At 38.1% G+C, this 13,013-nt stretch overlaps 1 protein-coding gene across 3 annotated transcripts in view; it reads right to left on the minus strand.

Moving 5' to 3' along the window:
• LOC115219470 (allantoicase) overlaps positions 1 to 13,013 on the minus strand; it is a 97,273-nt gene that overhangs the window by 54,384 nt on the left and 29,876 nt on the right. Inside the window, exon 1 of one of the 3 annotated variants that reach the window (XM_036508878.1) lies at positions 1,682 to 1,820. The exons of 1 other annotated variant lie outside the window; for it this stretch is intronic. The gene's annotated coding sequence lies outside the window, so the exon portion shown is untranslated. Of the gene's footprint in view, positions 1 to 1,681; positions 1,821 to 13,013 lie in introns of those variants that run through there. One more of the 3 variants, XM_029789638.2, reaches the window with a different exon arrangement.

Below are 13,013 nucleotides of genomic sequence, written 5' to 3' on the forward strand. Positions count from 1 at the left end.
ATACAATAATGGGTCTGGTTGAGGGACTATATTGCTAATAATGATTTCTTAAATAAATAACGAAGATTTCTAAGGTCATGACCACAAAGTTTAAAGGAGAAGGTAAAAGTCGATCAAATCCATCCGAGTACCTGACGTTAACGGGACTTGAACTCCCAGAATAAATATAAAATCAAAATGTTAATAAACACATAGCTATGAAGAAGTTCTGAAAGTTTTGAAGATTTAATGACAAATACGAATCACATAGGCTTCGATTCCTCATGCATATATCAGTAGTGCCGGGAATATACTGTTTAGAGAAGAAAACATGTAAACTAAAGCTTTTTTTTTTTTCCTACCCAATAAACTTTAATACTTTCTTCGGTTTCTCCCAAGTTCTCAAGGACAGTGAGTGGCAAACGGGAGTGATCCGAGTTCAATACTGTGCAGTATTTAATTACTTCTCAAGTACTAATCATGCCAAGTTATGGGGTTAGAAAACAAATACTTAAGTACCATGCAGGCACTAGTGTCGATTTAATCGATTACTAACCGTTCCTCTCTACAAAGCAATAAGTGTGTTATGCATTTATGCCCGCGCGTTAAGATAACGCCACGTACACTGCTAACCACTCCCTAGTTTCCGTCAAATTTCTCACACATCAATGGAAGGTTTTCATTTTTTTTTCTTTAAATACGTATAAATTTTCAACATTTAAATGCTCCCCAGTTTGCAGGTAAAGTTCCAAAAATATTTCAGAATTTGCAAACTACAAGTATTTTGACTTCTCTTAATTTGCTGATTCCAGCGATTGCCTTATCACTATACTGATCTATTGTCTACTTCGGAAAGATAAAAAATCCCTCCTAACCGGATTTGAACTCAAAATGAAAGAGAAGGTAACCAAAAACCACGAAATCCGACGATTTACCATTTACTACTATTATTATGTACAGAATTTAGCAAGCCGACGAGGGAGCCTTTACATGGTCGATAAAAACAACTGAAATAGCAGCCAAATCGCTAATAAAACACCTATAAATCTTAAAAGAGAAGAATTACAGAAATTAGTCCTTAAGAATAAAATTCTCTTTAATTATATAATCTGCTTGACCAGGGTTGAGCTAGGATTAAATAACAACAGATGCTAGGACAATATTTAATAAAAACCAGTTGCCTGCTACACATTTAAGTTCTTGTGTCAAAGGGCAACAGGAATTTTAACCTTTCGGACAGATTTCTCTGATGAAGAGACCTAACTATACTAGAATCCAACGGTTTCATGAATTAATTTAAATTTGCAAACATCAAATGACTCGTAAAGTCTACCCCCAACCCTCCTCCAAAAACGCAAAAGCATACAGTTCACATTATCTGCAAAATGATTTAATATATATGTATGTATGTAATCTAATAATATATCGACTAAATATTGTTTTTAAAAACAATAAATTGCAATTGATAGATATTTCCCTTTTATTAATCTGTATTTTAACGATAACCTTTTTTTTTTACTTTCGACGGCAAATATTTTATGGCATTAACAAAAAACTGGTTGTTAAAAGCATTAAAAAAATAATCAGCAGCTTTCAGTATCTGCTGGTTTTAAATGTTTAAAAAATACCGGAGAAAGTTAAAATCTTGGATAGCTGAATATAGTTTCAAAATGTTAAAAATAGAAAGAAACACGTGAAATACCTATATACGGAATCCATTTCGTCTCCCATAGAAAATGAAACTAAAACGGTGCATCGATATTGCCGCATATTAAGTCGCCAATAACTTTTCTTCCGACAGAATACATTTACTCATCCTACTATAAAGAGTCTAGATAAATAATTTCTCGAATTTTAAGATATTCTAAGTCATAATTTTGTATCTCTACTGGGGCGGATGCATTATTTTTATCTTTTCTTTTAATTATAACGTAATTGTCTCCAAATATCAACAGAAAGTATGTTTTAGTTACGTCCCTTTAAGTTTTGTATACGAATCCCTCAGATTTCGACTTCACTTTTTTTTTTGTACTTCTTGGGTCTATAAAATAACTATCAACATTTGCGACCATCTAGAAATCCTCAGGGATCTTTTCCTTTTGAACGACACTTTGTAACATAATTTCTAGGTAACTAAAACGTTTTAAACTTCGTATACTGGTAGAATGTGTTAATAAAACATCATTTTCTCTTGGCTTTATTGAGAAAATTCTATTGTTTGTAAGATATTTCGTCTGAAATTACTTGCATTTCGGCAATTTTAACCAATCATTGGAGTCCATTTAGGTAAATAACATTCTGTGCATAATGAATATGTCCCTCCTTTAAAAAACAGATTGGGTTTATTTACATTTGTGAAGAAAAAAAGATACCCTTCCCCAACCCCTAACCCTAAATCTAAAATAGATTGAAATGCAATAGATCGATACTAGGGCCATAATTATGGGTGACATTTTCATTTGACACCGCTAGAAAAAAATCCCATTTTCCGTAGCGGTGTCGTATGAAATTGTCACTCATAATTATAACCCTAGTATCGATCTATTGCATTTCAATCTATTTTAGATTTAGGGTTAGTTAGGGTTAGGGGTGGGGGAAGGGTATATTTTTTCTTCACAAATGTAAATAAACCCAATCTGTTTCTTAAAGGAGGGACATATTCATTATGCACAGAATGTTATTTACCTAAATGGACTCCAGTGATTGGTTAAAATTGCCGAAATGCAAGTAATTTCAGACGAAATATCTTACAAACAATAGAATTTTCTCAATAGAGCCAAGAGAAAATGATGTTTTATAAACACATTCTACCAGTATACGAAGTTTAAAACTTTTTAGTTACCTAGAAATTATGTTACAAAGTGCCGTTTAAAAGGAAAAGATTCATCCTCAGAAATGAAATAAATACCGATTGACCTGCAATATTTGTTTCGGCTTTTTATATTCTGGGTTCAAAACCCGCCGAGGTGAAGAATACCTTTCATACCCCCGCAATGCCCTCATACACACAGTAAATTTCAGGCCTAGTGTCTAAGTTACAAACAATCATTCAGTATTACTAGTATACCCGCGTCGTTAAAAATGACAACTTTATTAGTTATAGAGAATGGTATACCCGTTCAAAACGACTGGTGAATTTCTTATCGAAAATCTTCACACTTTATTTAATACTACAATAATACACTTCAATTTTATCTAAAACGCTATGAATGTGATAAATTGCAATTGATAAATGCCACCGCCGAAAACGATGGGCTTCAATGGTAGATAAGTGCAAAAGAGATTTGTGCCGTCAGAAATGACAATTTTTCTTTTACATTTAACATATTTTTCGATTCACTACACGGCTTAGTGATACACATTTTTAATTTTAAAATAATGTATTTACAAAACATTAAAAAATTAATAATAATTACTGTAATTCCAGTTCTTTAATCATAAAAGATTCATAGTAAAACGACAAGTTCTATGTGGGGTTCCTAGTTTTCCATTGTTATTTAACAATAAATTATAATTATTCTTATTTCACGTCTTGCTTAAAACCGCATAAGGTCAATCCCTTGCTCAAATTAAATTACATAAAACAAATGTGCGACGATTCCGGGGGCACTCGAAAAGACCTGCTACGTGCAATGGCGGAACGGACAGATTGGAGAGAAGGAGTCGCGTCAATCTGCGCAATAAGCACGACCAGATGATGACTAACTCAAATCCATTTTTAGTTATATTCTTTCAATCTCGTTAACTCTTGCCCCGTTTACCAGTCACGGTAGTGTGATAAACACCCCATCATTGCACTCATTTTCATTTTACCACTCTTACTATCACTCACTCACTCTGTTGTTTGAAAGCTATCTACTCTCTCATTATAGTGACAGTAAATAACTATGCAATGCTAAATAATATATTTTGATTATTGTTACTATTTACCGTTCATCATTCCAGGGTTAATACGATAAATACCAGTCAAGTACTAAAGTCATTAAATTTGTCTTTTCCACAGATAAGAAAAGAACAACAACAATTATTCGGTGGCAGAACCGTTAACTTATCGGACAAAATACTTAGCGACATCTCTTTCAGCTCTTCACGTTCTGATGTTAACTTTGCCTTCCATCCTTATGAGGTCGATAAAACAAAGTACAAGGGTCGATGTAATCGACTTGCCCCACTCCTAACAATTGCTGGCCTTGTGCCAAAATTAGAAAGTATAAAAGAAATCATTATTATTATCATTATTATTATTATTAAGACGGCGTGCTAGCAGAGTCGTTAGCACGCTGGGATCTTTACCTTTTGACCGACAGATTAAAAAAATAACTTTTTGTAACTAAACACTTCCAAACTTCGGACACTGGTAGAATGTGTCATATAAAACATCTTTTACTCTTAGCATTTTTGAGAAGTTATTTACGAAGTTATTTCACGTTAAAGTTGTAGTATTTCGGTAATTTCAACCAATCAATGACGAGTATTCAGTTGAATAAAATTACTGCTGGCGGTGTATATTTCATTTGTCACTGTTATTTATAACAACCCTAACCCCAAAACACTAACCCTAACATCCTAACCTTAAAACCTTAAAGCTAAAACCAGTACAAAAGCATGAACGATGTTTTATATGACACATTCTATCAGTGTCCGAAGTTTGAAAGTGTTTAGTTACAAAAAATTATTTTAAAAATCTGTCGGTCAAAAGGTAAAGATCCCGGAATTTTAACTCATATAGGCGCAGGAGTGGCTGTGTGGTAAGTGTTTACAAACCACATGGTTCCAGCTTCAGTCCCACTGCATGGCACCTTGGGCAAGTGTCTTCTACTATAGCCTCGGGCCGACCAAAGACTTGTGAGTGGATTTGGTAGACGAAAACTGAAAGAAGCCCATCGTATATATGTATGTATATATATATATATGTATGTGTGTGTTTGTGTGTCTGTGTTTGTCCCCCTAGCATTGCTTGACAACCGATGCTGGTGTGTTTATGTCCCCGTAACTTAGCGGTTCGGCAAAAGAGACCGATAGAATAAGTACTGGGCTTACAAAGAATAAGTCGAGTTGCTCGATTAAAAAAGGCGGTGCTCCAGCATGGCCACAGTCAGATGACTGAAACAAGTAAAAGAGTAAAGAGAGTATATATGCCCACAAAAAATTCCACTGTATTTAGATTAAACGTTATGGCAAGCTTTCACAATTTGGAAGAGAAGGACAGTATGCAACTGTTAGCTACGGGTATCGACTACCTACTAAGCATTTCGTATGCTCACTCAGATGCTTCCCGGCAAGTACATATCCAAAGAAATAGGAGCAGGTTTTGCGTTGCGAAAACGCAACCAGGGGTATATATAGGTTTATCAACTTCGCTGAATACTTTCATTAGATTTTTTTTATATCACTTATTGAAAAGCAGGAAGGAATCATTGTTTTTAGATCAAGAAAATTTTACTAATCTTACTTTTTCATTTTATTTTAGAAACTTACACAATGGGGGATCAATAAGCTATTTCAATGGTTTCATGAAGGGGGCTAATGATATAAGAAATTAGCCGACCTCAGCAAACTTCGCTCAGTGTCCTAGAAAAAGCAACCAAATTTCTCCCAAACTGCGCTCTACTGTCTTAAAGACGTAAAGAACTCATTAATGAATGTGAGTTATATTTGTTAGGCAAGTGGCTTGATCTTAGACCGTATGTTGAACCTGAAACAGCTACATCATAGAAGAGAGCTTTTATGTCGTTTAAGAACACATTGTATTTGTTATACTAAGTTTTTTTTTACTTATTTGTAACTAAATCTGTCCATAAAACACTAAGTTTCGTTGCATTTCTTACAAACTGAACATCGACACAAATTCATTGTCAAGTTTCATCGCACTTCTAAGTGCGATGAAACTTTTAGGCACTTCATAGTAGATGGTACTGAAGCAACCCTGGAGTAAGAGAGGCGACGAAAGGACTTTGATAAACCTCGCTAATTGATTAACTGACTGAACGATTAATCAAACAATTAATTAGTTAATTGGTAAGCTAATTGACTAATAACAACAAAGGAAGCGAAATAGAACCAGTGCGCGTGTTTTTTTATGGCCGTAATGATCCTCCCGAGATATAACAAAATCTATTTCAACGTACGAGTTCACATATAGAATCTTGTGTGTGTGTGTGTGTGTGTGTGTGTGTGTGTGTGTGAGAGAGAGAGAGAGAGAGAGAGAGAGAGAGAGAAAAAAAGATATTAGCGGATGCTGCAATTATCTTATCGATTAACTGGTAAACTTAATTTCACCGAAACTAATAATGTTTAATATCCGATATGTTTTTAGACCAACACTGAATCAAATAAATAACTAAATAAATAAATAAATAGATTTTCGTGTCAGCTATATAAATCGGAAAATGTCAAGCAATACACAACATGGCGCTCCCTTATAATAGGTTAAGATAAGTCGCTAGCGCCAAACTATTTCCTGTTTAACGGTTGAAAAAATTTCAACACAGTATCATTTAACGGAATATGTTAGCTATGATTGTTGCTGAATGCCACAACAATGACAAATGCCTAAGAACTCCTTCCAAACAAGCCTTTATGTAGTCGCTTGCTATCCTAAAAATAGCAGCAAAATCTCCCTCAAATCAAACACTGTCTTTGTAAAAGACGTTAGATAATATTGCTGAGTCTCCAGTACATAAGGAAAAGACGTGATGATCATGGCCGGAATGCCTTTGATAATAGATCTACTTGATCAGAGCTGACCTGTCGAACGCTCCTCAACGCGGTGGCTTGTCTTCTAGAAATAGCAGCGAAATATTCCTTAAATCACACCCCACTGTCTGAGATAAGGAAAAGAGCATATTGGACAATATAGTCTTAAGTACACCTAAAAATAAGGGATGATCACGACTGGAAAGCTTTTGATCGTAGGTTTGCTTCATCAAATTTTACTTGCTTCTAAACACGTGGGTATGTGTGTGTGTGTGTTCTTTTGCGGGAGATTTAGCTGGTATTCCTAGCAAGAAGTGGTCCACGAAAAGGCACCGTGAAAGCAGCAGAAATAAATGCGCCGGAATACGTTTATGAAACTTCTACTTTCAACCTACAACTTCTTGAATTCAAAGGTTACTCGAGTCGCCTTTGTGCCCTTCATACTTCCAGTATTGATAACGTACGTGGTACAAGTTATACACGGTGAAAGAGAGTCGATTCAAAAGACTGCAAACAGATCTTTCTCACGCATTCACGGTCTTGTGTTTAACGTCAGAACTCAATATTGCAATATCCGAATAATTTGTAGTTTAGAATCTTTGATTAAACGTTCGTGCTTCAATCATGGAACATATTGGAATCACTGAAAGACATCACTATACTTCCACACACTCCTACATCTCCACATCCGCTACTCTACTATTCTGCAATATACAGCACGCCTCGCTGCACTGCATCCCTACATCGTGCCGTAGTACACAAATCTACCAACGACGAACGAATGTAAGGGTCTGTATGCAGTCGTCCTACCTTCTAGAAATAGCAGTCACATCTCGACACAAATCATATCATATCGTCTTTAACAAAACGTAAAAGAAGGAATGTATTGGATAATACAATTGGAAAGTCTTAGATTAACAAACTGGAAATATTTTGATTACAGTTTTCCTCAATAAGGTTTGACCTGGTGCTAAACAGCACAGCATCTGTGTAATTGTTCGATCTGCTTGAGAAAGCAGCCAAATTACCCTCAGATATTACAGTACTTAGCTATATAATGCAATTCAGCTGGGTGTTGGTAGAGCACAATGATGGTACATGATAGCAATATAATCGCACTATGCACAAACCAAGCATGGTTTACCCTGCAATGCTACGTGAGCCAGCTAAAATTAACGTGGTCTTTTCAGGATATTAGAAGCCAAGTTTTGAAATTCATTTAAAGAGGTGTGTCTTTGGTGACAATAATAAAATATACAAATTTTGTTGTTCATAGATACTACAGAGTATTGTAATATATGCAGTTTCTTTCAATGTCAGGGCTGGTAATTCGAACATAAGGTGTGTAGGAGGGAGCAGGCGTCGAGTTGGCAGAATCGTTAGCATGCCGGGCAAAATGCTTGGCATTTCGTCTCTCTTTACGTTCTGAGTTCAAATGCCGCCGAGGTCGACTTTACTTTTTATCCTTTCGGGGTCGATAATATAAGTACCCGGTGAGCACTAGGGGTCGATATATAATCGACTTGCGCCTCTAAACCGAAATTGATGGCCTTGTGCCAAAATTTGAAACCAATATTTAGCAGAAGCAACAGAGTGACTCAAGGGCCAAGAGTTTCGTGCGTTAGTACTTATCAAACTAGCGACATATTGAAGAGTTGTGAATTTTGTGTTAGTAAACGATATAATCTTTAATACGAATCAATGTTTCCCCACAGTATTCTTGTTTGTCTTTGAATGACTTAAGCGACAGCTGTTTGTCACACGAAGAAACGAAGTCGCGGTCAGTTTAATAGAAAGACTATTTTAATTAGACTATTAAAATATTTTTCATCTCAAATTCTTAGAAGCTGAACTCACTCAGTCTTTCTCATGACGCAAAACCCATTGATTATTTACTATCGTTTTTCCCCAACTCACGTGTTCAATAAAATAATGGCGGTGACGAATTGTCTCGCAAAATGTACACAAATGAGAAAGGAGGGCCAATGATAGACAGTGAACTGCGGTCATGCTGCCCTATCTCTCCTTGAAGGGTTTTAGTCGAACAAATCGACTCTGGTGCTTTTATTTTTTTATTCTGGTACTTGTTTTATCGATCCTTTTTCCAAACCGGGTGAGTAAACAAAGCAACACCGTTGTCAGTCGGTGTGTATGTGTGTGTGGGGGTGAACAAACACACACACACACACACGACGGCTTCTTTCAGTTTCCGTCTACCAAATTCACTCATAAGGCATTGATCAGCCTGGGTTATTGTAGCAGACACTTGCCGAATGTACACCGCAGTGGAACTGATCCTGAAACCAGGTTGTTGCAAAGTGCCACACAGCTATGCTTACGCCTAAATCACCCAGCCATGCCCTAATGAAAAAACATTTTGAACTATTTTTACCATAAATATAATAATGGTCATTTAATAAGCCTTTACCATAAATATAATAATGGTCATTTAATAAGCCATATAATATACTATATGGTCTAGTAATTCATTTTATATGGTGATACGTAAAGAGAATTTAAGGAAATTTATTTCAAATTTTCTCCTGTACGTCACTGTAATGCGGAAGGTTTTTGAGATTTTTTTTACTTATCGCAACATAATCCGTAATGGATCTAGTTAAAATAAATCTAATATGGTTAACTATAAATCTAATACGGTTCCGTAGTATACGAACTACTACTTTAATATGTCAATAAATAAATAAATAAATAAACAAACAAATAAAAAGTTATTCTCTGAAACCAGTTTTTAATTGTATTAGTTAACTGATACAAAAAGGAAATATATTCCAATTCGAGATATACTTTGTGTAGCAGAAAAACCTTCAAAGGGTGCAGAGATGTGATTGTGGTAAAAAGGTTTACTTGTTAACCATATGACTCTAGGTTCAGTCCCACTGCGTGGCCCTGTGAGCAAGTGCCTTCTACTATGACCTCGTGCCGACTAAAGCTTTGTGAGTAGATTTGGTAGACAGAAACTTAAAGAAGCCTGTCGTGTATATATATGTATGTATGTATGTATATGTGTGCGTGCGTGTGTGTGTGTGTGTGTGTGTGTGTGTGTGTGTGTGACCACAGTTCGACGTCTCAGCAACATAACGGTTCGACAAAAGAAACCGACAGAATAAGTAACATCTTTAAAAAGGATAAACAATAAGATCGATTATACCCCAGCATGGCCGCGCTCTAATGACTGAAATAAAGTAAAAGATAACCGATACTTTACACGGTGTGGCGCTAGTGAAGTTAGCCAGGTAGTAGTGGCGTCTCCACAAAGCTGGTGTTTTACCATTTTTCGTTGTCCAGTTACCATCATGGTTTGGCCCAGTGCATATTATACGTTTGATTTTGAAATGCTTATGAAGAATTGTGAATTTGGGAATTTTTTGCCGCAGCGCAGTAATGAAAAGGTTAGGGTTTTCACATGAAAAAGGCGTGGTTTTATAACGATCTAGAACAGGGGTCGGGGAACTTTTTAACCAATTACCCCAAATTATATTTATTTACGCCGACGTTGCCCTCTTGATTTGAAAGGAAGAAAATAATAGATTCTTTGAATTCAAAAGGTTTATTGAATCTATTTAGACGTCCATTACATTGGACAGATGTAGTGTTGCCAGAAGAAAATTTTCTGCTGTAACAAGGAACACGTTTTTTTTATATAAATTTCCTTATGTCTAATGAGTAGTCCTTACCACCAAGAATTTCATTTTTACCTCAGTTGGGGTAATCTACCCCGGTTCGCCGACCCCTGATCTAAAATACATCAAATTTGAAGCTGAACTGATGGTGGATTGGGAGGCTAGGACTAACAGATAAAAACGGTTTCTTTTTTGTTTTTCGAGAAAGGTCCCACCAAAACTGAGATGCGTCTCGTAAGTCCGTGCATCTTATAAACTGCCAAATGTGGTAATAGAATGCATATTATGACAGGTTAAGTGTTGTTACTTAATATTCCTTCTCACTAGTGTTATATGAAGCATGTATTATTGATACGCGTTTGTTGCATTAGAAAAATATCTCTATTTAGTAACAGCCGATATAAATGTTGATTGGTCAGTTTATTTCTCCAGTCAATCTTTACATTATTCATACATACGTATATACATACATAAGGCGGCGAGCTGGCAGAAACGTTAGCACACCGGGCGAGATGCTTAACGGTATATCGTCTGCCGTTACGTTCTGAGCTCAAATTCCACCGAGGTCGACTTTGCCTTTCATCCTTTCGGGGTCGATAAATTAAGTACCAGCTACGCACTGGGGTCGATATAATCGACTTAATCCGTTTGTCTGTCCTTGTTTGTCCTCTCTGTGTTTAGCCTCTTGTGAGTAGTAAAGAAATATGTATTTCGTCTGCCGCTACGTTTTGAGTTCAAATTTCGCCGAGGTCAACTTTGCCTTTCATCCTTTTGGGGTCGGTGTAATCGACTTAATACCTTTGTAGTGATGCTACAGTGTAGGGTTCGGCGCGCATGCGCAGAATGGGACTACTTCCGGGTGGCCACCGGAAGTCTTCCCCATGCGCATGTGCGGGAAAACATCTCTCGAGCCCGCGAACCTCAAATCTCTCTCTTCGGCTCAAGACAGCACTGCGATCGGTCACGGTTTTCCTGGCTCTGACAGCCACACACCAGCTTCAACCAACTTCAACCAACCTCAACGACCAACACCAGCAGTATATCAGAGGCTGTCTATTCCCCCATCAGACAACGTACAACCATGAATCAATAAACCAAGTTGTCTGTTCACCTTTAACCTGAGTTTCGTCTGTTTGTTTTCTGCAAGAATTTTTGTATGTGACTAGAAAGGATCTCGACACCCTGCCAGTGCTTCGATGATAGATCCTTTCACGTTACAATTGGTGACCCCTAGTTGAGAAAAAGAACAGGATAGAAGAAGACACAGCGAACAGGTTTTTTTTTTGGGGGCCGAAGAGCGCGGAAATTCACATTTATTTTCCTATTTTCTCCTTTTCAGCACGGCGAGGTGGGTAAAATAGCCTTATTCATCGCACACAGTACAAAAAAAAAAAAAAAAAAAACAAAGAAAAAGAAAACACACACACATTCATTTTTTTCCTTTCTGTATTTTGTTTTCCTTGTACACACCTATTCCTTTTTTTTTGCTACCCACGAGGTGCACACACAAACACAATTTTGAATTGCCTTCTCGGTTCCACGTGTTCTCTCTCCACTTCTAGACCATACCTTCTGCCCCCTTCTCACAGATTCCTTCCGACAAAGGCATGGCTTCAGGTTTGCCTTCATTTACGGGGGATGCGGGGCTGTGGTTTGCACAGGTGGAGTCACACTTTGCCGCGCATACCATTCCGCCACAACAGCAGTTACATCTACTGTTTTCAAGTTTGCCCTCCGGCTCGCAACATCGGTCAGGGATCTCATTGTGAGTCCCCATCCTGACGCCACATATGCGTCAGTAAAGGCGGAGATCCTCCGTCGCAACACGCGCTCAGAGGAATGTCATTTAATGAACTGATGGCCGACGAGCAGTTAGGGGACAGAACTCCATCCCAATTTCTGCGCCATCTAAGAGAGCTAAGCGGCAACGCCGCTGACGCGCCGCTCTTACGCAAGATATTTTTCTCAAGGCTGCCTGCCCACGTGCAGACAATGTTGGCCACGGCACTGGATGCTGTGTCTGTGGACCAGATCGCCACGATGGCCGACAAAGTGTTGGAGTTTTCGCGCCCATCTCCCCTGGGGCCTGTACGCATGCACAGAGCCCCCCCCCCGACCCCTCCGACGAACGAAAACTGGCCGAGAACATCGACGCGCTTACGCGGAGGATCGATGATCTGTGCCGTGCGATCGGACGCCAATCTCGTAGTCGCAGTAGTAGCTATTTCCCGCAGTCGGAGTGACTCTGTTTCTTTCGGCTGGTGTGGTACCATTCGAGATATGCCAAAAGGCAGATCGGTGTACCCAGCCGTGCACTTTCAAGCCCTCGGAAAACTAAATCCGGAGGAGGTGAGCACGTCACCTTCTTCCATCTCGTTTCCCAAACATCGTGCATTCTATGTAAAAGATCTGGTGTCGGAGACATTCTTCATGGTAGACACCGGTTCCTGTTGCAGCATCTGGCCCCTTCGTCTGGCTGCAGACAAGCCGAAGCGCTCTTCGATTGTCTTGCATGCTATTGACTCGTCTCCCATAACCACTTACGGTCAGATTTCGCTGCGCCTCTCACTCACTCACCTTCGCCGAGACTTTCGATGGGTTTTCGTCATCGCTGACATCCCACATCCTATTCTCGGCGCTGATTTCCTGGATAGGTTTAACCTATTGGTGGATGTCAGGCGTCGGAGGCTTCTTGAT

This window comes from Octopus sinensis, linkage group LG14 (genome assembly GCF_006345805.1).
Source record: "Octopus sinensis linkage group LG14, ASM634580v1, whole genome shotgun sequence".
Taxonomy (NCBI): domain Eukaryota; kingdom Metazoa; phylum Mollusca; class Cephalopoda; order Octopoda; family Octopodidae; genus Octopus; species Octopus sinensis.